We start from the raw sequence: 25,424 nt of genomic DNA on the forward strand, positions 1-25,424 counted from the left end.
TGATCATTTTGGACCTCTTGAAGGCATTTGAGGCTTCCAGGCTAATGCAGGCAATTTAGAACGTGGCCCCAAAGCAAATCATGAGGTTGACACATGTGGAAAGACTATTCAGGGAGAGAAATAAGCTCCTTAAAGCTAAACCCACCCCTATCACATCCATTGATTTAGTTGTTGTTTCAAACCAATGACAGATAAAATAAACTTCACGATGGCAACCACCCTTATTCTTTTTTTCCCATCATTTCACCGATGGTGTTGATTTTCTATTTTATTTTCATCTACATTATAAATTAGAAATATAAGTAGTCCCTTTTGGAGGGTGTGGATAATAACAATACCATCGTCCTAGGGTTTTATTATCATGGAATATTGTTTCTCCTTTTTTCAAAAAGGAGTTATTTTCCTCTCACTTTGGTGAGTCATGCAGCATCTATGTGGCTTTCGCCCTCCATCCCCTCCCTTTTAGGTTGCATTATCTCTCCTAACCTCTCTGCCCTGCTCTTGTGACTGGCTGACATCTCCACTCCGTGAGGTTAGGCTTCCTTCAGGTTTTCCCTTTGAGGGAGCTTTTGTAAACTCTTTTAGAAGTGAGGCAAGTCCCTACCCCCACCCTTGCTCTCTCTCAACCTTTTGAGAAGGCTCCCTGTGTGCTCAGCTTGAAGGAGATAAATTATAGGGGTTAGAGTAACTTGTGATTATCTGAATTGAATCTGACATGGATATACTGGAGTCTAAACATTATGTTGGCCCTTGGCAGGCCATAAAGTCCCAGTAATTCAGCCAGTTGATCTTACCCTCTTTTTCAATAAAATGATGATCCAGATGAAATACTCCTATTTTTAGCCTCTGAGGAGTCGGAAATTTTAACTGATAATTCTGCTCAGTAAAATCTGGCTTTCCCTAAAATTGAGTGATAACCTTAGGTGGCTCCAACCTTCCTAAATAATTATTTCCCTTATAAAACTGGCTGTTATAGGTATGGTAAACATTTTGCAAGTTAACTTAGAAGGCAAACAGCATAATATGCAAAAAAAAAAAAAGTGGGTTTATCATGACCAACTTAGAGAAACAAGCTGGAATAGTAGACCTCTTTAAATGTTTTCTTTTCAAAAGAAAAACCAAGTTGAACAAACAGTTCAGTTTAATAAACAGTGTAACAATTTTGCCTTAAGGGATAATGGGTATACAATGTATGGACTGCATAGGTTTTGACACGTCCTTTTATCAGTTGATGTTTAAATGAATACTTAAAATGTTTTCCTTTTAAAAGTAGGCATTCTGTATTTTAAAAGTACAATAGCTGTAAAAAGAGGGGCAATTTTAAAGCATAAAAGAGGCTTTGACAGCCACTTACATTGTTGTCTTTGCTCTGTTCACATACTTTGATGTTTAATTTCATCAAAATAAATAAGAAACACCCCCCCCCCAAATAAAGGTAAGACAAACCTAACAATAATTGCAACCTTGTTCAGGTGAGGTGAAGGAATGTGAGGTGGATTATTTTGGAGTAGAAAAACAGAAGACAGAAACAAGTTGAAAAGTTTCATTTTCCTTCTGCAATTCTCCCTTTTAAATAGTATTAGCATATAATGTGTAGCTACAGTCCCAGAATAACGATGTATAAATGTATTAAGTGGCTGGGGCTGCAATTCATATTCTCTCTCTCTCTCTCTCTCTCTCTCTCTCTCTCTCTCTCTCTCTCTCTCTCTCTCTCTCTCTCTCTCTCTCTCTCTCTCTCTCTCTCTCTCTCTCTCTCTCTCACACACACACACACACACACACTTTTTTTCTGTTGACACCTTCATTGTCTTTCTTTGCCACACCTTTCTATCTCTTTTCACATAGTAATTTTTTCAGAAAAAGCACATTGTTTTGGTCAGAGCCCAAAGTGATAATTTGTGAAATGGTTCTAAATCAGACTCAAGGCCACATGAAATTAAGCCAAATTTCATGTGAGTGCCCTTAAGAGCAGAGGTTGTTCTGTCTTGAAAATATCACAAGTCATTGCTTCCTCAAAAATCCCTCTAAAAAAATGAAAATAATAATAATGTTGTATGAATATTAAAAACTAAGTAGCAAAAATCCCGAGCAGTTAGTAACAAAAAGAAAACCAATATCTTTATTAACATATGTATCACTCTCCCCTTGCAATTTTGCATTCAGATTAAATCTAAGGGGAGAAAAATGCTCGTTTTTCAAAAAGCTGTCATGTCCTTGTCTTTTAGAAAACCACTGACATTAATTTGAACAATGGAAAATTGTCACCTCTGCTAATAGAAGAGTAAAGGGAAAATGTCCAAGAATTCATTTCTGGAGATTAAAAGAAAGAAAAGAAAATGAAGTCAGCTTTGATTTGTGCATTTCTACCCCATCCACCCTCTTTAAGTGCACTGAAGGATATGTTTAGAAGCATAAATGAATGCCCATGGGAATAAGAGATAAATGCATAAAAGACAGTATGCTTGATGATTTCTTTTAAAGTAAAGTATTATTATTATTTAGGAATGTCAGCTTGCATTAGAATAAAAATTGAATATGGGAAAAATTGGATTGGATTGGGAAAAGAATGTATTTATACAGGTCCAGGACATGATTAAAGGAAGGGAAAACTCCATTTAAGGGAGGGAAAACTATAGAAACATGGAAGGATCAGCAAAAATTTGATGTGAAGTTCTCAGAGGTTATCTATCTGATAATTCTACATGCTTATTCTTAAGAGACAATATGCACCTTCACTTTTCTTTTCTTTTCAAAAAGAAAAAAAAACTACACAAGGAATATGAAAAACCTGGACATTCAAAAGTATCTTCTCCAATATGGATGTCAATGGCAGCTTGATGAAAACCAAAGGTAAAATTAAGGCAGCTTTTAAAATCTTTTAATAGTCATGCAGGATATTATGCAGGATACGTTACATAAATGACCTTTGCGATCATCTGATAAGCAACTGTGTCCTCTTTGCTGATGACATAAAACTATTCAACACCATCGACAATGCTACTGCCCTTCAAAGAGACCTAGACTTTGTGTTTAAATGGTCAAAAAAGGGGCAACTCCAAATCTCAACCAACAAATGTTCTGTCCTGCACATTGGTAAAAAAAAAAAATCAGAACACCAAACACAAGGTAGGCGGATACAACCTTGTAAATGACCGTCACTCTGTCAAGGACCTTGGAGTACTCATATTGAACAATTTAAGTGCTAGACCTCACTGTAACAGCATCACCAAAAAGGCATTAAGAGTTGTTAATCTAATCTTATGAAGCTTCTCCTCCAATAATATCGTATTGCTAACTACGGCATACAAAACCTTTGCCAGACCAATTCTTGAATACAATTAATCTGTCTGGAATCCACACTCTATATTGGACATTGATACAATTGAGCGAGTCCAGAAATATTTCACAAGAAGAGTACTACACTCCTCTGCTCACAACAGAATACCCTACACCTCCAGGCTTGAAATTTTGGGCTTGAACAGCCTAGAACTATGCCGTCCAACTAGGGTCGGACTTAAGCATAGTACACAAAATTATCCACTACAACATCTTACTGGTCAATGACTATTTCAGCTTCAACCACAAAAATACAAGAGCACACAACAGATACAAACTCAATGTAAACCGCCCCAAACTTGATTGCAGAAAATATGACTTCAGCAACAGAGTGGTCAATGCCTGGAATGACTCTGTTGTTACATCTTCAAATCCCCATAACTTTAATCTTAAACTGTCTACTATTGACCTCATTCCATTCCTAAGAGGTCTGTAAGGGGCATGCATAAGCACGCCACCATGCCTACCGTCCATGTCCTACTGTCCCCATTTATTCATACCCATGTTTATTCTTATACCTATTATCTTGTAAATGATTGACAAATAAATAAAATAAAATCTTCCTCCACTTAGAACTCAGTATCAAGCAACTACAGGGACCTATAAGAGGCAATGAGGAATGGCTACTTCTGCTCACTGGTTGGGGAATTCTTAAAGAGTTGAAATCCATGGGACTTAAAGTTGGAGAGGTTGAGAAACACTAATCTGGCCTATGGATTCTTCCTTCTCACAAAGATCATTACAGAGAATTCTCTATTAGTCAGAACAGCAGAATTATGAGCCCTGGGCAACAGAACCATCTGTTTCGACTATGACAGGACTGCTGAAATATTAAGAACTGTCAACACTTGTTTCTTCCTTTTTCTATTCCCATTTCCTTGTCTCTTGTAGCTAGGTTCAGGATCATGGTCTTTATTATTATATAACCCTTTCCAATAACCTTTCAGGTTGAAATGTGGGATAGAGAAATTACAAACAGTAAGTGTCCCAAAATGAAGCCACTAACCATATTGCAGAGCCTAGGCCATAACTTGCAAACAGAAAATCATTGTACTCCTTTTCAAGGCCCTGTGAAGAAATTCCCAGCTGTATCATGTTGAATATGATTTCATTTTTTCAGACAAGTGAAACTCCTCAGATTGCAGAAGAGGTCTGCATTATCATTTGCCACATCTGAGGCACTTTCCTTCAACTTCTCCTTATAATTCCTGTCTCCCTTGCAAGAGAGTTACAAGTAAGTCAGGTGATATTTTTATTGGACCAACTTCTGTCTCTCTTGTGACAAAGCCATTAATCATTCACAGTTTCCTCCATGAGCAGGGTGGCCTTAAGAAACCACAATTGTCCTTCTTACAGGAAACTTTAAATCATTCCCAGTCAACTAACATCAAGGCAAAGTACCCCAGCTTCAGATATCTAACCCATGACCAAAGCATCTCATCTCCCTACCTTGCTTTCATTCTGTTATAGCTTATTAATTGGTTCCAGCAATATCCTTCAGTTTTCTAATGGGCCACAGCTGTCAGCATTTACCTTCACATAGCCAGACAACAAATCATCATCTTTAAACAACTCCATCAGTTCCCTTCCCTCATTAAAAATTGTATTGTGTATCCAGCAGAACGCACAATACAAAATAGATGTGAAAGATAAATATTCCCAAACCCATACAACATATCTCTGATACAGCACAGGATAAGTACACTATGGAATCTCTTCAGTTTCACTACTTTTAGATGGATTTTTCTACCCCTTATAGTCATAATGCTAGCATCGAAAAAGCAGCAAATCTAGTCAACGTTATAAAAAAGGGGGGGATAGTCTCTTGATCTAAAGCAAAGTTGTCCCAAAGGATCTACACAGCTTTATTAAAAAGCAATAAATAAGTGAATAACATGAGTTAATATATAGCAAAATACCCACTTTTCTAATTATGTCCCTCAAACTGATTGTAATTGTGTTATCCATCCTACATCTTCCCACTGCTAATGCTTCTCCAGCATTATTTTTGCCAAGTGATTTAATCTGCATTGTATTTTCCCTTCACAAATTTTTGTCCTTAAAACGGTGGGGAAGATGAACCTGTGAATGAACTGAACATAGTTTTCCTGCACTGTGATTTGTTATATTTATACTAGATTTACTAGATAACTCATTGCAAAGAAAAACAGGACTCCTGGATTTTTGCCTACTTGTTTTGATTGAAACTTGGTTGTTTAACCTAGATTTGAATACTTTAAAATAAACATCATTTTCTTTGGTTTAAGCTTGTTTGGCAGAGACTGTCAGATCTTTAGTACTTTGACTATCATTATCATAATTTATGCAGGTATAATTTTCCATAAAATAGTAGTCTTCTCCATCCTGGAGTCCTCAAAGTATATTTGGCTGACGGCTTTTAAATTTTACGGCAGAGGCACATGTCATTCTGATTCAGAATTTTTGAAATTATAGTCTCAACCACAGCCAACTTGATTGGATGCAAGGCCCTTCCCTAATAATAAAAACAAAACTCTGCTGAAATAGAGCTGCTAAATGTCCTGTACTTTCCACTAGTTTTGAATTTAAATCTACATCCTTTGGACTGCTGGTAAAAAACATAAGTCCAGAAATATAGAAAAGATTGCAAATTTACTAGAAATTATAGGAGAAGGAAGAGGAATAAGTAGCAGCACTCGTAAGGACAGGCTACAAGCAGGAAACATGGAACTGGAAATAGAAGAATTGGATTTATTTCTGAAAAAAAGAGTAAAGAGTACCATTGGGAAACAAATCAACAGAACATATGTCAGGCTGGGGAATTCTGGGAGTTGAAGTCCACAAGTCTTAAAGTTGCCAAGTTTGGACACCCCTGACATATGTTAATAATGAAAAGAATCGGAATCCGTTTTGTTCTTTGCCAGTGCAGTTACTGCCTTTAAGACAGAATCTCACTCAGTTTTCTGAAAATACATTTTGAACCATTTAAAGATATGCTTGCTTCATGGCTTCTACGTTAACATCACATATGTATTCATTCCCTCCATTCATTCCAGTTCAATGTAGAATAAATATTGTCTATTTTACAAAAGAAGAAAAGAAAAAAGGGACAACTGTTCAAGACCAAAAAAAAAAAAAAATGTGAAATTATCTTGGCATTTCTCTTTACTGTTCCCCCCCCCCTCCTTTGGAAAGGTCTGATTCAACTAGTATGCCAAGTAGTATAACTCTCCTGTAAGTAAAACCAGCTTCAGAGAAATCTTCATGTATTATTGTATCCACTGAGAAAAATACCCAATCATTGTTAAAACTGAAATTATTACATTTCTTCTCCTGAAATGGGGTCAGAGTCTGGGTAGAGAAAGCATCTTTAATGCTATTGCATTTAACATAGCAAGATTTCTAAGTAGTCATCCTAGGATTATGGCGTTAAAGAAAATTTCATCCTTTCTTTAGAGGTGACAAACAGTAATCATATATGTTCTACATTATTGGATTTTAGAAAAATGGGCTAAAGCCTACAACTCATATTTCTTTAGAATTGTATTTTGTTTAAGAACATTTATATGGTCGCCCTACTCACTCTCAGTGACTCCTGACAGCTTACAAAGATAAAAACCCAATATATAAATAATAATAAAAGCAATAACCCTCACCCCAACTCCTGGAGACAACAGTCCATCAAATAAACCACTTGATGGGTTATATCTCACTATGGAATCCTGAATTCCATTGGCAAAACGAGGTCTTTGCAAAAGAGTAACAAAGTGGAAGCCAATCTTATCTCTGTGGAGATGATGTTCCAGAGGTAGGGATCCACCAAGGTCAAAAAGCAGGGGTGGGTTGTGTTAGATATTAACATATATAGGAGGAAGTCTCCTCTCTGGTCCGCTGCTACAGCGGGAAACAGGTATTACTCTGATTGGTCGAGAGGCGTACCCGAGTACTATAAAAGGGGAACCCTCCGACCACAGAGCAAGCTGGATCACTACTACTACTAATAAAGAGCTGTTAAGTCACTTCGTGTCCGCAGTTTGTTCTCTCGCTGCCCAGATCTAACATTGGCGACGAAGGTGGGATTGAGAGACAGATAGGACGAAGAACGCTACCTCCAGAATCTCCGGTTTTGATCCAGCCCAGGAATTCGGCAGAAATTCCGGCAGCCATCTCAAGCCACCGCAGCGCAGCAAATTCAAACGAGAGAAGATGGCGATGCATGCTCCCCCCGCTCCATTCGACCCAGCGAATGACGAATGGGAAGCCTTCATGATTCGTTTCGAGTGTTTTCTCGAAGCGAATGAATACACGGGAATCACCGACGCCCGGAAGAAAAACATTTTCCTCGGCTACTGCAGAAAAGAAGTATTCAACACGGCCAGAGACCTCACCGCGCCTACTCCAATACAGGCAGTATCATGGGCGGCGTTGCAACAAGCTCTACAGACTCATTACGCGCCAAAACCTTCCCGCCATGCTTGCCGCCAAGCGTTCAACACGAGGAACCAGAAGGCGGGAGAATCTATCAACCAATATGTTGCAGCCCTACGTAAAGCAGCCACACATTGTGGATTCAGAGACCTGGATGAGCAGATTATGGATCGACTCGTTAGCGGGCTGAGAGACATTTCCCTACAAAAGCGGCTGTTAGCAAAAACCAATTTAAGCCTACAGATTGTACTCGAGGAGGCAAGAGCTTCAGAAGCAGCAGACAGATCAGCGGAGACAATTCAACGCGGGTTCAACACTGGCCAGCCAGCGCCAAGACACACCAAAGTTCACTACGAGGACACAAGCCCCGACTACGAGGATCCCGAGTTCGAGGACAGTCACCTGATGCGGAGCAGTCACGTGAGGCCTGGGGGGAGACCCGGATTCCGTTTGCCGCCCTGCGCAAGCTGCGGAGGGAATCACCCCAGGTCTACTTGTAGGTTCAGGAACGTTGTTTGTTCGCACTGCAACAAACTTGGGCACATCGCACGAGTGTGCCGGAGCGAAGTCCCTGCCTCACGGCAGCCACCCATGTACCGCCAACAGAAGCCCAACCTAGGGGCTTGGCGAAACCAAAAAGGGCGCCCAGAGAGAAATCCACAAGTGTTTACCCAGAGAGAAAATTCCCAAAGAGCTGAGCGAGCGTATCCCCAGAGAGATTACACACAAGGAGCTGAGCGAGCGTATCCCCAGAGAGATTACTCACAAAGAGCTGAAAGAGCATTCTATCAAGACGCTCAACGAGAGTATTTTCAGGATACAGATACTGAGATAGAGTTGACCCAGAGAGAGGAGTTGCGAACGTATCTCACCACGATAAGTCAGGTCCGCCCCAAGCGGCCAAAAAGGCTGAGAGTCACAGTCCTCTTGGAGGGCTCACCTTGCGAGCTAGAAGTTGACACAGGATCGACCCTGACGATCATTTCATGGGCATCCATGAAACAGGCTATCCCTAGCCTCAGAAAGAGCCAACTACGCATTCCAGACGTCCTGCTGTGAGACTACCAGGGGAACCAAGTCCCCATCGTGGGCCAAGGCACATTCCAAATCCGTTTCAAGGACATCGTAGCCCAGCTGCCCGTGACCATCGCCAGCGCGCCATTACAGAACCTTCTGGGGCTTGATTGGTTTGAAGCCCTGGGGTTAGAAGTCACCAGAATCAACGCCGTGGAAAACAGCAGCGCTGAACAGATTTTTAAGGAGTTCGAGGATGTGTTCAGCCCCGGTCTTGGTAAGTATGTGGGTAAACCAATATCATTTAATTTAGACCCCAAAGTGGCGCCAATCCGACTTAAGCCGAGACGAGTGCCTTTTGCACTCCGCCCAAAAATAGACAAGGAAATAGATAAATTAGTAGAGCAAGGAGTCCTTGAGCCGGTGGATCACGCGCGTTGGGAAACTCCCATTGTGACCCCAGTCAAACCAGACGGATCAGTCCGCATCTGCGCGGACTATAAATGCACAATTAATGTCGCGCTACAACAAAGCGCGTATCCTGTGCCTGTAGTACAGCACTTATTGCACTCGTTGGGGCCAGGAAAGGTATTTGCTAAATTAGACATGGCACAAGCTTACCAGCAGCTGCCCGTAGATAGCGCCACAGCGGAGGCCCAAACTATAGTGACGCATAGAGGGGCATTCAAATGCAACCGGCTGCAATTCGGTGTGAGTGTTGCTCCAGGTTTGTTCCAGAGCGTCCTGGAACGGCTTTTGCAAGGGATACCGGGAGTCGTCCCCTATTTCGACGACATCTTGGTGTCCGCTGCAAACAAGGAGCAATTAAATAAAAGAGTCAGAACTGTTTTGGCCAGAATCAGAGAGAAGGGTCTCCGCCTTAAAAAGGAAAAATGCCAAATTAACGTGCCTAGCGTAGAATTCCTGGGATATAGAATCGATGGTCAGGGAATACACCCCACTTCAAAGAAAATTAAGGCGATCCAGGACGCCCCCACACCACGTAACCAGACCGAGCTGCAGGCCTTCCTCGGACTACTTAACTTCTACAGCGTTTTTCTGAGACAGAAGGCGACCGTTGCTGAGCCGCTACATCGACTACTCCAGCGAAACGCACCATGGAGATGGGGACGATCCGAAGCAGCAGCTTTTGCCGGGGTAAAGCGCCTGCTCACCACTGACTCGCTGTTAGTCCAATACAGCCAGACACTACCGCTAGTATTGACCTGCGACGCATCACCTTTTGGAGTCGGCGCAGTCCTTAGCCACAGGATGCCAGACGGAAAAGAAGCACCCATCGCGTTCTATTCTAGAACTCTTTCATCGGCCGAGAGGAACTACAGCCAGATGGACAGGGAAGCGTTAGCTGCGGTAGCTGGAGTAAAACGTTTCCATGAATACCTCTACGGCCGTGATTTTGAACTAATTACTGATCACAAACCGCTGTTGGGACTTTTGGCGGGAAACCGCCCCACCCCGGTCTCCCTTTCTCCACGCATGACCAGGTGGACTGTTTTCCTGGCTGCGTACTCCTACAAGTTAATTCATCGACCGGGCTCCACTCTAGGACACGCAGACGCACTCAGCCGTTGCCCACTACCGGACCTTTTGCCAGACCCCACTCCCGAAGTACCGGTGTTGCTCATTGACTGTTTGGACTCAGGACCGGTTTCTTCCTGCGACGTTGCAAGGTTCTCCTCTAAAGACAGTTTAATAAAGCAAGTTCAAACTTGGGTTTGGAGGGGGTGGCCGAAGGGAAACGTGGGCCCAGAATTCAAAGTGTTCTGGTCAAAACGGGACGAACTCTCAGTGTTACAAGGTTGTTTATTGTGGGGGGATCGAGTTGTTATTCCTTATGCTTTACAAAAAAATGTGTTAGATGCATTACATGTCGGGCATCCGGGGATCGTTAGAGTGAAGGCTTTAGCGAGAAGTTACGTAGTTGTGGATGCATATTCCAAATGGCTAGAGGTAGTCCTAATGACTTCAACCACGGCAGAGGCAGTCATTAAGGTTCTACGGCGACTTTTCGCCACTCATGGCCTGCCCGACCTCCTAGTCTCCGATAACGGGCCCCAATTCACGGCCATGCATTTCGAAACGTTTTTAGCAGGTCAGGGAATTCGGCATGCCCTCGTCGCGCCATTCCATCCGGCATCAAACGGACAGGCGGAGAGAATGGTGCGATTCGCAAAAGAGGCCCTCGCTAGGATGGGTCCAGGTGATTGGCAAACACGCATTGACCATTACCTCTTAATTCAGCATATTACCCCAAGCTCAACGATGGGTAGGAGCCCCGCTGAACTACTCATGGGCCGCCGTCTACGGTCTCACCTGGACCGTCTTCACCCAAATTACTCTGCCACAGCTCCCCCAGACTCCACAAGCAAAATTCGGTCTTTCAGCATAGGGGATTCAGTATACGCCCACAACTATGCAGGGGGAACATTGTGGATGCCGGCCAAGGTCATTGGCATCACGGGTCCACGATCGTATCTGCTGGAGCTGGAAGATGGGCGGAACTGGAAAAGGCACATCGATCAACTTCGGGGTCGCCTAGCACATTCAGACCTTCGAACCGAAGACGAGAGTTTCCAGCCAACGGAAAGTCAGCCGCTCAAGAGCCCCGTCATAGAGAACTACGACACTTGCGAACCCAGGTCGGAACAAGAGAGCGAGCACGAAGCAGAGCAAACCCCAGACAACGCAACCGAGCAGACTCCGGAACGCCCTAGCAACGAAGGCACCAAGCCTCCCGAACGTGAAACAGGAAAAGCACCCAATCCTGCAACCACTTCTAACCAACCCGAACTACGACGCTCCTCCCGAGCAAGACAAACACCAACGTATCTAAAGGACTATGTTACTAACCGCAACGTTCCGTCTAGGAGGGGAGGGGTGTTAGATATTAACATATATAGGAGGAAGTCTCCTCTCTGGTCCGCTGCTACAGCGGGAAACAGGTATTACTCTGATTGGTCGAGAGGCGTACCCGAGTACTATAAAAGGGGAACCCTTCGACCACAGAGCAAGCTGGATCACTACTACTACTAATAAAGAGCTGTTAAGTCACTTCGTGTCCGCAGTCTGTTCTCTCGCTGCCCAGATCTAACAGGTTGCTGCTGGCGTTACTGCCAGTTCGCTTTGTGCGCATGTGTGACTGATGCATGCTGTGCCCGTTTGCGCAGTTGCCTGTAAATAATTCTGCGCATGTGCAGAACATTAAAAACAGACAAAAAAAACAACGGCAGTGGTGACCGGGGACCCAGTTCGGAGGCGTGACCAGCCTGGGTCGCTGCCAGTTCTGTGACCCAGGTCAACATTCTACTATCGGTTCACCAGAACCAGTGCAAACCGCTAGCAACCCACCTCTGTCATGAAGCCCTTGTTCTTGTTTACACTAGAGTATGGCTGTCAAACTCATGCTGTCACGTTGCTGTCACATGATGTTTTGCGATGTTTTTTCCTCTTCGTGGAGCTGGGGTAGGTATGGCCTGTGCTTGATACATCCGGCCCACAGGCCGCCAGTTTGACACCCCTGCACTAGATGGACCTACTTAGGAGAGGGTGCCTGCAGCATTTCCTGCCTCCCTGCTTTTGGGGGGCTGATAGATGTGAACAGGAAAAGAGGGTCCTTCAAATAACCTGGTCCAATTGGGACAATATATTCATTGTATTTTTGCATACAGCTATATTAGTTTGTTACAATAACCTTCCCCATAGCTTTGTGATACTTTGAAGATTCATGAGTAATCATTCGTTATATTTTTATGAACTACGTCTGGCTTTATAGATAAAATAAGAAGTTAACACTTCAGAACAACTTTTGTTTTGAAGCTACACAACTCATTGAATTTACAGGACTCACTGAATTTGGTGAAAGGAAATGGTGAAAATGGTAAATGGATAAAGAACTGGTATAGTTTTAATTGAATTTAATTTAATTTAATTTAATAAATAAATAAATAGTGTCATCATGCTTAGTTAGAATAAATCTTTAGATTATTTAGGGTTTAAACCCACAAAACTGAAAATGTTGAGACCTTTAGACACATCCCATTTGGAAGCCACCAGGTGGGACAAATCTGTGAAGCTACAAGAGTAACATTTTTTCTTCTGGAAGATGCTATGCAGTAGGTTTTTGAATAGATGCAAGTGAATAAGGATCAGGTATTCTAGAGTAATACAGAAGAACCTTTCTGGAAGAACCTGAAAACCTATAGGCCTTACCTGCATTATTTATTCAGAACACAAAAGGTTGTACAGACCGCAGAATCTGTACTGACTACAATAAATATTTTCAAATGTTTAAATATGACACAGTTCGAGTCTTGCCATTAAAAAGAGCAAACCACATGGCTGTTTGCTTGAAATAATAAGTTCTTCCAAAGGGACACCACAGAAAGTCAGTTTTGCACTATTTCTGTTTTACTGTCTGTGCAGTAAAAAAGCAGAATGCAAACATCATGTTCTTACCAGCTGCAACATAGATACTGGATGAAAAAGCTTATGTAAGTACATTTCTGCCATATAGAGCTCTGGCTGCTTAAAAATTTTACATTGGAGGGGAAATGATAAAATAAAAATAAAGCAGTAAACCAGAAGGAAATATAGAAGGAAAAGAGACAGGTGTTTGAATTGGAAGCAGTGGTGGGTTTCCATTTTTTTTACTACCGGTTTGCTCATGTGCACTCGGTGCTGGCGTGTGTGATGAGTACAGAAGCGTCCGGGTGGATGGGCAGAGCCTACTGCCACTACCGGTTCACCCAATCTGGGCCGAACCGGGAGCCACCCATCTCTGATTGGAAGAGTAGCATGTTCTATAAAAGGATTGTGTGTAATCGCACATCATCCTGATTGGTTTACTTTTCATTCTGGTTTTGATTTTATTACTGAGGAAACAGTGCCACATAAATAAGACCAGTGCTCTTGTCTAGCTGGCAAGTAACAATGTAAGAGAATGTTTCAGTATAGACTTTTAATAAAAGTACTGGCACCTATCAAAAAGTCAAAGTGAAAATAAATTTTGTAAGAAGCATAAGTGAAATGTGTAGGATATAAATTTTGTAAGAAGCATAAGTGAAATGTGTAGGACCTTCAGTCCATGCCATTCACATTTGTATATGAGGAGAAAGGAAAGTTGATTTGGAGAGAGGTTGGATCAAACCCTAGAGGATCCATAAATTTATAATTTTTCCCCCAATTTGGTACCTCGAAATGTGTTAGAATACAACTCCCAAGAATTCTCACCAGTGCAGCTGTGCAGTTAATCATTTGGTATGTTTTCTATATTTTTCAGAGAACTAATATAAGGTTGTTATTTTTCTCTTGGATTTTTAGTAGGCACCGTGTGGTCAGAGGAGACAATTATACAGAGAATACCCCACGTCATTTCCTTCAGTGTTTCCATGCCATGGTTTGCAATCTGGAAGCAACTCATTAAAAAGTAAAAGCCTTTTTCAACTTGAGCTTGACTTATCTTGGCACCAACACAGAAATAGCTCATCAATGAATCCTTCAAGAATCCTTTTTTCAACTTTCCATTCTATCTCACCGCATCCCCTGAACGTCACTACTAGGTCTAGTCCTAGTCCCTTGACTGAGCTGCATCAAGTCATCGTTGAAGTGATATAAAAGCTGTCTGCATTATTATTATTTTGACACAAGAATGGTTGGTTAACAGCAGTGGATGTTATAAATCACTACCACAGAAATGAGTCTATCACAGTGATGGCAAACCTTTTCGACACAGAGTGACAAAACCGGAATGTGTATGCATATGTGTGCATGCATGCACCAGAGCACCGGAAACCCAAAGACAAGCTGGCCAGTGCACACATGCCTGTTTTTTGGCTGGGGTTTTTTTGGCTGCTTTTCAGGCTGTTTTCAGCCATTTTTCTGCTGTTTTGGAGGCGAAAAATGGCCTGAAAGCGTCCCAAAAATGGCCCCAAAACATCCTGGTTTGGGGGCATTTTTCAGGTCCTTTTACGGTGCTTGGCACCTGCAAAGACCTGCTGGTTGGTGCATATGTGCGTGCCAGAAACCAGAAGAGCAGCTGGTGGCATGCCCACAGAGAGGGCTCTGCATGCCACTTCTGGCACGCGGGCCATAGGTTCATCAACACAGGTCTATCAGATCCTTCCTGCTCACAAGCTGCTCTCCTACACCTGCATGGCTGTATCCTCCTCTTTGCTTTGGTGTTGCAAATTAAATTTCCTCCTGTCTCTTCTGCACCTCACTCCCAGCATGTAGAGGGAATGTTTGGGGAAAGCCAACGTAGTCAAATAATGATACCTCAATGGACGGATTTGTTCTTTTGGGGGGGAATGGCGAATAAATCCAGTAAATTGAAGCACGACAGAGCTTAAAATTGAATTTTCTATTTTGGGGATGATTCAGTCTGTTTTATGGATATCGTTATTTTAGCTGTGAATGCTAGCAGGGAATCATACTTACAAGTTTTTAAAAATGAAATGATTAAAAAAAAATCAAACCTAGAAGAAACAGTCATTTTTGTTAGAAAATATCCATTATGTGCTATACATTTGAATTTGATTGTCCTTCTTTGACATGAAACTTAAATTAGCAATGCCACATTTATAACACCTAAGGGCAGCGTGATATTTTTATTAGTGTTGTGTAATCCACTGTTGCTTCAAAACATGCAGGAACATGTGTGAAATACTACTATTTGAAGATGTTCTTTTTCCAAACTTCTGTATGTATATGGAAACAGCTTCTGAAGCAGCTGACGCACATAAACATATAAGATGTCACTGTAGTATATTGGAAGATAGTGGTCACCAGCAGATTCTAAGTTAATTTTGTTATAACAAGTGTCTTGATGTATTATTTGCAAATCATATTTTATCTGGCATAAAGTGGCTGTAAGTTAAAATTATCTGTCTTCTTCAGTATATTTTATGTCTGCTCTTCAAATCAGCAGCCATTCCACTGAAAATGACCCATAGAAATAAATCTTCAAGAACCATAATGATAACCATACCAATAGTATATTAAAAAATATGGGAGAAGTATCATAAGCAGAAGTGGTACTCTACCAGTTCGGACCAGTTTGCCTGAACCGGTAGCGGAAATCATGGGTGGTGCTGCCTACCTGTCCCAGCTCTATGGCATCCCATTTAGGTCCTTTTTTCACCAAAAGCGCATGCACAGAAGGCTGAGCACATGCACGGAGGTGGTGCATGCGAATGTACCGAGCGCCCATGCACACACTCACATTTGTGAACCAGCAGGGAAGGTAAGTGAATACCACCTCTGATCATAAAAGACATAAATCCACTAAACTTCATACAAACAATGTTTTTTTTTTTGAAGAAGAAGATAAAGATGATGATCAAGGAACAAGGGTTAATCAACAGATGTTTTCTAATTTTTACATATTTCAAGGTTTGGTAATACAAAAAATTACAATCAAAATCTTATGAAGGTTACTGAAGATGAACCAAAGCTCCTAACTGGTTTAATTATGTACAGGTTAACACTATAACATGCAAACAAATGCAAAAGCTTGGAGGTCAAAGGAGAGCTTGAATTTGAAAATGTTTTAATAGGGTAGCTACTAATGCATTTCCCCCCCACAAATTTATAAATTGTTGGAAAAAAAAACAATTTTGGGAATCGTTGTGACCAGATATTAAGTCTTTTCAATGAAAAGGGATTCAGTGATGCAATGCTTTTTTGTTTTTAAATTTTAACGTAGCAGATGTTAGAAGCATCGCTTTCTTACACTTTTATTCTATTTTAAAGAGAGCCTTTTGTTACTCAGAATGATTCAAGGCATATACACCATCCTATTTTTCATTTAGATCAGATTGATTCAGCCCAGATTCATAAAGAAATACATTCTGTTGCTGCAGTCAGTCAATAGCTCCATGTCAGCATCAGTTTAAATGCAAGTGCATCTTTTTTCTTCAGTTTAAAAAGCAGGTCAACTTGGTTTTATACTCTGTGTAATTATAAAAAATATTCAGCATTTGTAAAATTCTCTTTGCAGATACTCAATAGAAGAATTTAAAAATCTACTTAACATGATGTCAGTGTCATCCATGATTGGCTTAAGTATTCAAGATCTTAAATTGCCCTACTTGGAAAAACTAGGGATTGAACCAGAAATTTTTACTAAACAACATATGTTCTGATGCTGAGCTCTAGCCCCATGTAGTTTCTGCTTCTCCAATCAGTCCTCCTGAGTCATAGTTGCTAGTAGTACTACACTATAGTATTCATAAATTTAATTTCATGACCGGGGCAGGCCAATTATTTTTAAATGATGGCGTCTATTACATTCTGTAAATAACCAGTGTTTTATTGGAGGGAAATATTTCATGACTTTGAAAGCACACAGAAAGCACCTGGATATTTAAGAGGTTTAAACATATAGTAGGAACTGTTATTCTAGTACAGCGGTCTCCACCATTTCTGGCTTTGTGGACTGGTGGGAGCGAGAGGCGATGGTTTTGCGTGCAGCTTCATTTTTGCCCGCCACCTGCACAAATGGAGCTGTGCATGTGCACTCAGCCACCCACTGCGTTTGCAAGCGGAACTGTGCACACACCAATGCTTGCCTGCTGCTTCTGAGGCCTGGTTCTGAATGGGCCGTGGCCTGGTAGTGGGCTGCCCCTGGGAATTGGAAACCCTGGTCTAATAAATCTGATTACAAAGGCCTGAGTTTAAATTTTAGAACCAACTGCAGTACAGTTTTATGTACAGTTTTATGTACAGTTACTTGAAGTCACTGCATTCAGAAGGACTTTTTTTCCTTTAATTAATGTATTTCTTTTCTCAACAAGGATAAAATAGAAAAAAAGGAAAAATAGAAAAAGGAACATCCAACACTGAGAGAAAACTTCTTGTGTAAAAAAAGAAGAGGGAAAAAAAGTCTCCACAAATGTCAAATAGATCTACTATTGAACATTTTTAAAAAATCTATTTTGGCTGGATGCTGAAAAGTAAATTTTTTAAAAAATTGATAGGTTCTCCTCCCTTTACATAACGGGTCTACAAATAGTTATAAGCTTTCCCATCCCTTATTTAATAAAAATACTATATTAAATAAACAAATACTTTAGATGAGGAAGTCTCTGTCTAATAATCAAATCGACCCACAGAGGGACTTATTTCTGAGTAGGCAATATAGAATTGTAATTTTAATAGTCTTCAAAGAATCAGGTACACTAACAGAAGCTAAAAATAAATTCTTATCTGTAAGACAATGTCATAGAAAGAAAGGAACTCTTAAATGTCTGGGGGGGGGGATGCTTCAGAAGCAAACAACTCAGAATCTACTTTTATGTGCAATCGCTACAATAGCTATGATTATCGCAAGATCAGTGTACCTGATGCATCATTACATAAAGCTGATTGAATTAAAATGCTCATACATATGAGAAAGTGATCTTTCGTATGTTCATTTATATGAGGCTTGCCATCCTTTTGTGATAAAAAATAGAATTCAAACATCACTCACACAGGAATAGCTCCTTTGTTTAAAGATCCTTATATCTGAAACCTAACAGGGAGTAACGTAGACTTACTGTGCCTATATTTTTGGCAGTGAATTGAAATTAGAGCTATTGTTATCTTAGACTGGGAGATTCTCAAGTCATTTCCAGTGAAACAAATTTCTGCTCCTAATAGATAATATGATAGAGTATTGCTGACACGTTTTCCATTCTATTGATCACCCCATTACCATATTATGCAACAGTCATAAGGTTTCTGAACATCACTGAAGATTCAACAAGCTCTCATCAGTACATGTGAGGTTAACTCATCACAGATCAAAATCTCAAGGAAACTCATTAGCCAAGCAGTCGGAAAAGTAATGTCATTTCCTTACTCAACACCCATTTGTGGGTCATGATGTTTGCCTGTTTCAGAGTTCATATTTGGAAATGATTGCGATGGGTTTGCATGTTGTCTCAGAGCAGATAACAAGAAATGCTATCAATGTGTCACAGAAAAAAATGCCTAAATATAGATGTGTCTGTATTTACGATTTTAAGATTGAATAATGGAAATAAGGGCCTTTTGTTCACCCATTCATTGTCCACATAAAGTATTAGGCCTACTCCCCTGTAATTAAATGTTCACTTACCTGTAAAATAACAGAGTGGTGTGGATTGAATATAGACTAAGCTAGTTACCAACTTCTTCGTAGACATGCCTAGAATTACACTGGCAATCATGATACAATTATTTCAAAGATATTCTTTAAGAGGACACATTAATTGGTGAGAAAAGAATAATTCCAGAATCTCCGCAGAACTCTTGATTCAAGATTCTTCCTCAACTCTTGATTCAAGAAATACTAATAATCTGATTCCAAAATAATTGTTCTATAAGATAATTGCAAAATCAGACTGAAAAGCAGAAGAAAATAATGGCTACAAAAACCTTCATCGGCAAAAAAGCAGCAATTTTGCTTAGCTAAACACAGGGCCTTTAGATAATTTAGAGGCAAATGTTTAACAACTATTCACCCAATGTCATGATGATGGAACACTAAAAATTCAGTTTGTCTCTTTATTTCTGATACTGCATTAAATATTACTGTAAAATATTAATGAAGTAACAATGCATCTCAATGAAACAGTTTGCTTGGAAATGAACATAACTTAAAATGTATACCAGCATGTAATGGTTACCAAGGGGAAGGCAGTAATTGACAAAACAAATATGGTGAAAAGTATTATTTTACCAAAGGTTGTGAATTTATTTTGCTGTTGTTCAATTTAGATGGCTTACATGCCAGAGCAAGTATCAACGTATTTAGCATGATAAGCAATTGCTTTAATACCATAATAATTGCAATTGTTATCTATCTATCATCTATCTATCTATCTATCTATCTATCTATCTATCTATCTATCTATCATCTATCTATCTATCTATCTATCTATCTATCTATCTATCTATCTATCTATCTATCATCTATCATCTATCTATCTATCTATCTATCTATCTATCTATCTATCATCTATCTATCTATCATCTATCTATCTATCATCTATCTATCTATCTATCTATCTATCTATCTATCATCTATCTATCTATCTATCTATCTATCATCTATCTATCTATCTATCTATCTATCATCTATCTATCTATCTATCATCTGTCTGTCTGTCTGTTGGCAGATATCACTATGCAGAGTGACTTATTGATTTGATGTTTCTAAGAAGTTAATAAAAGCAGATAAAACAGTATTTGCATACCAGATTTAAATATTTGTATGGGAACTGCTACGCTAAACTTCAACTTTGTAGATCTATTTTCTTTCCTCCTACAAAAAATTTATTGAATGTATCACCTTCAAATGAATGTTGGAAATGCAAATGTAAAGAAGAGGCTTGTTTGTGGTGGATATGTAATAAAGCAAAGAAAGTAGTAAGATTCATATTCTAATACTTCAAATGAATATGAAGAGTATGACATCTATGAAATGTGAAAAATATTTCTATTTATTTCCTAAGGCTTTTTTCCATGCATTTAACTCTTGGTGATCCAGGCTGGATATGGCCTCAGAAAGTAGAGCTCCTTGCAATCATATTGAATTGCTGTAAGAATATCAGTTTTTCCATCTTCCATCAACCAAGAAATGCAAATAAGGCATTTCCCACATTATAATACCTGCTCAATGAATTAATGGATTGACAAATACTAGGAATAAATTATTCCAATGTTAAAGAAGAAAAGAACACCATTTGTGGTCATTTATTCCCGGGTTAAACCAATCAAATCTCAATGATCTAGAATAGGGCTACCAAACCTGGACAATCTCTAAGTGGCAACGAAGAGTCATCTAATTATCATTCATCTTGCAAAATGAGGCTTCTTTTTTGCAAACTGGCTTGCAAACAACCACTTTGCCCAAGGCAATATGGACACCAGAATTAAACCTGCAATTTAAATGCCAACGTTGTTCCCATAGTCGTCAATATTTTACATAGCCTAATAGTTGCACCTACAACAACTGGGGAACTTAAACCACTTTGTGGCCCCATTATAGTATATGCTACCATTATTCAACGTCTTGCCACAATTAACATTGGGCAATTTAGGCAATAATAAAAAATAAATGGGCAAAATCTATAAGCATAAATGGCCATATTGAAATCTAGTGACAATACATTACACTCCATCAAGGCATTCTTTGTTGACCCCAAGAATAATTGAGAAGATGTATATACAAAGACTGGTTTCAAGCTGAATTAGTGGCATCCGAAATTATTAAAAGATTTCATGCAATTCTTCATGGATTCATCAAAGACCAACATTTCTTATCTCATATTATACATTCGTAGTCTGAATGCAAGAATGTTTGTGGCTCTTTCGTCATTCTATCCCCTCTCTTGCTTTCCTTCAAGCAAAAATTATGCATGTGTGTGTGTGTGAAATTTGATGGAATGAAAAATGTGTTTAAGGGGCTACAAGTCTTGTTTTGCATTAATTTTACTATTCATTGTATCAGAGACAGGACTGGAGAATAGCAAGTTTACTGCCAATCAAAAATTACGACATCAGTATGTAGGTAGTCCTCAACTTATGACAACTGGAACCAGCACTTCCACTGCTAAGCAATACACTTGGTAAGTGAGTCATGCCCAATTTTATAATATTTTGCCATGGATGTGGAGCAAATTACTGCAGTTAAGTGAATCCAGTTTCCCCCATTGAATTTGCTTGTCAGAGGTCAACTAAGAAGTTTGCAAATAGCAGATAAAAATGGAATTTGAAAGAATGTCTTTTTTTCTTAGATTTCAAAATGTAATTGAGGCTGATGATGAAGACCTGAGGGATATTATGACAAATTTATTGGCTGAATATATTAAAAAAGACAGACAACAGATAGGGTAGGACATGGACCTGGTCTATAGAGTAAACTCAGCATATGCCAGAACACACAATGTTCCAAGGGGGTTCACATTAAATTTCTTAGAAAGACTACAAGAGATGAGATTCTGAGTGCACAAAGGGGGCAAGCATTAAAATACAAGGATAGAGAAATAGCCATCCTGAAACAAATCCCTACGAAAGTTAGAGATAACTTTGCCGCACGGGCAAATAAGTACGAGATACTCCCATATAACACCTCTCCTGCACGAGCTGCACTGGCTCCCTGTGGTCTACCGGGTGCGTTTCAAGGTGTTGATCACCATCTTTAAAGCGCTCCATGGCACAGGACCTAGTTACTTGCGGGATCGCATCCTGCCCCATACATCCCTGCGACCAATTCGCTCTCACAGAGAGGGACTCCTCCGGGTGCCGTCCACTAAGCAGTGCCAGAGGGCGGCGCCCAGGAGCAGGGCCTTCTCTGTGATGGGCCCAGCCCTCTGGAATGACCTCCCCCCCCGACATTAAGACTACTACTGATCTCAGCTCCTTCCGCAAGAAACTCAAGACCCACCTGTTCCAACTAGCCGGCCTGGCTCAACTATAACTCTATCCTCTAATCCCCCTGGCAATTTTAAATTTTAGGGTATTTTAATGTTTTTTAACTCTATTATTATTGTGTTATTTTATGAATTGTAATAATTGATTTTTTCTATATACCTCCTCCGTGCAACATGTTATGTATTTATTGTACGCCGCCCTGAGTCCCTTCGAGGAGAGGGAGCGGCTTATAAGTCTAATAAATAATAATAATAATAATAATAATAATAATAATAATAATAATAATAATAAAATATTTGCTTCTAGCGAAGAAATTATACCAGAAAGGGGTGTGGTTCAGATGGCTCATGCCAGAAGATATGCTAATTTTCTGGGAGGACACGAGAGTTAGAATTAATACAACTATGGAGGCGGAGGCCTTCATGGAAAAAAACAAAATCCTCCTAGATAAACCTGATGACATTACACCGGATATACAGGACACGGGAGGTGCCTGAGCTCTGCTGGAGTGGGGAGAAGAGGCAACATCGAGAAAACTCAGATCACAAAAATGAACTAGAAAATCTGTTGGATATAAAATGATTGAAATTGTTTGAAGATAAGTTTATATGCTGACAAAATATCACTAAGTAGTAACAACTTAATGTATTAATAAATGAAAGTTATGAGAATGGGGGGGAGGGCCATTTCCTACATAATGTAACTGTCAAAATGTGCAACCTCACCCACTATCCTTTTCCCTGATTATTTTCTTTAAAAAACCAATAAAATTTTGTTGTTGTTTTTTTAAAAAAGTTTGCAAATAGCAATTAGATGACCCTGGGACACTGCAACCATTGTAAATATATTGCCAAGGGCCCAAATTTTTATCACGTGACTGTGGGGTTGCTGCGATGGTCGTAGTGCGAGAATCAGTTGTCTCTTTTTTCAGTGCTGTTGCCACTTCCAACAGTTAGTACGTAAACAAATGGTTGTAGATATTGAAGACAATCTGTACTAAAATGCAAATATGAACTCAGTGCTTCTTCATTTGCAGAGGCTAACATTAAAAAAAACTTGCAGGAAGACAGGTAAAATACACTGCATTTATAAAGGAAAATGTTTGTACCTCAGGGTTGAAATGAGGGGTCCTTGGTGCTCTCTTGAGCTTGGATTTTTTCTTGCCGACATTCCATTACCCAAACTAGCTAACAGCACTGATAATGTTACCCAGTTTGGCTAACAAAATGTCTGCATGAAAACAACCAAGTTCAGAGAACACCAAGGACCACTACCACATTATATATTTTTTATCCCAGTATCCTTATAATGGTGGTCTTCAAGAGGTACCCTAGCTTTCTAAATCATACTATTTTGTAATGGCTCCTGCATTACAAATGTGAGATTGAATCTAGATTCCAGTCTTCAAATAATTTCAATGTAGGGCAGGCAAGACATGTGATTGCCCAGGAATAAGATCCGCAGCAGAGGTGGGTTCCTACTGGCCGAATCGGTAGTAACTTGGTGGCCTGGGCCACTGGAACCAGCATCAACCTAGGCCTTCCACGCCCCTGATCTGGTTTTCTTGGCACTGCCATAGGTGCTGCCATCTTTTTTTTTGCCTTCTGCGCTTGCGCAGAGCAATTTTTGTTACACTGTGCATGTGCGAGAGGTGCCTCCCTGAGCAAACTGGCAGTAGTGGCAGCCAGAACCCACCCCTGATCCACACATTTTCTTTTTTTCCTGCTCCACAACTGAAGTAATACCAAAATCCTAGTATTTGAGATTGGCACCGTTTTGAAAATTTAGAAAGTTGGGTGGTTGTTTTTTTAGCTGTTGAGAGTTTGGTCCTGGACACGTATACATCCAAACTGAACTGTGTTGTTTCTCTGTGTCATATATGTGGGTATATGCATAATTTTGTATGCATGCATGTATGTACGTATGTATGCATGTATGTACGTATGTACGTATGTATGCATGCATTTATTTATTTGGTCATGTTTGTGTAGTGCATATTAGAGGATGTGAGAGCTGTATGCAATGAAATTTCATTTTAATGTATGCCGATTAGTGTACATTCAAAGTGACAATAAATCATTGAGCTGAGGTGGCGCAGTGGTTAGAGTGCAGTACTGCAGGCTCCTTCAGCTGACTGCTAACTGCAGTTCGGCAGTTCAAATCTCACCGGCTCAAGGTTGACTCATCCTTCCATCCTTCCGAGGTGGGTAAAATGAGGACCCACATTGTTGGGGGCAATATGCTGATTCTGTAAACTGCTTAGAGAGGGCTGTAAAAGCACTATGAAGCAATATATAAGTCTAAGTGCTATGTGCTAAACTTATTCTGTGCCTAAGTAAATTTTATTTGCTCAGTTCCTGTATATAACCCATGAAAAGGAATATCATGAATCAATTCTTTGCTCACAAACAATTTTAGTATTAAGATTAGTTCTCCAGGTTTATATATAATGCATATGCAAGTAGGACCTGGCTCTTTCAAGTTCTTAACAAGCCACACTTCACATTCTTGGGTGAATGAAAGCAAAACTTTTCTCAGGCAGAAAAGGATCTTCACGCCCCTCAATATTACATTAAAATTTTAACTTGGAAAAGAAAGAGAAAGTTTGGAAGAACATTTCCCATCCTCCATAAAAGGCTATTGAATCCACTATTTCCATAGGAAAAAAATATTTTATTTTTTTTAAAGAACAAATTCAGTTTGAAACAGATGTGGAATGTGAATTTTCATAGATTTCAATTTCTCAAAGGGGCTAACTGCAACATAGAACAAAGCAGATTTCAAAACTAAGACAGTCTAGTTTTTTTTTTAAAAAAAGGAAAAAAAATATTTATAACTCAAGCATAATACTGTGTTACTTACAAACTGGACAAAGGAATTTTTAAATAAATATTCATGGTACACAGTTACAGCACAAATATGCAGCAATTTGGCAACCTTTTTAAATCTTATCTCTTTATCCTGGATACTGTGCAAAGGGGAAATGACACGGCCTTTTAAACAAGCTGTAGCTAAATACATAGCAAAAGTCAGATTTTATACAAAACATCTTGCTTAGACTTTATAAAAAAAACCAGTGTTGCTTTATATACACAGTCTGGTTAAGAAAAGATGTTTATTCTTGATTCCATGTGTATTTTTAATTGAATCTTTATTTAAAAAGGTGAATAAGGCTACTGTAACACCCCAAATCCATATACAGTCAATCTCAACTTATTTACAGCATCTTCACTCTCAAAACAGGATGA

General features: G+C 39.8%; 1 long non-coding RNA gene across 1 annotated transcript; it reads left to right on the forward strand.

The window, feature by feature from the left end:
* The first annotated feature begins 481 nt into the window (after positions 1-481).
* Positions 482-15,015, forward strand: LOC309390141. Its single transcript, XR_014175072.1, has 3 exons — positions 482-532; positions 4,457-4,570; positions 14,098-15,015. It is a non-coding gene; the product is annotated as an uncharacterized lncRNA (long non-coding RNA).
* Positions 15,016-25,424: the final 10,409 nt, after the last annotated feature.

This window comes from Natrix helvetica (assembly GCF_964273705.1).
Source record: "Natrix helvetica genome assembly, chromosome: 3".
In the NCBI taxonomy this organism is placed as follows: Eukaryota; Metazoa; Chordata; class Lepidosauria; order Squamata; family Natricidae; genus Natrix; species Natrix helvetica.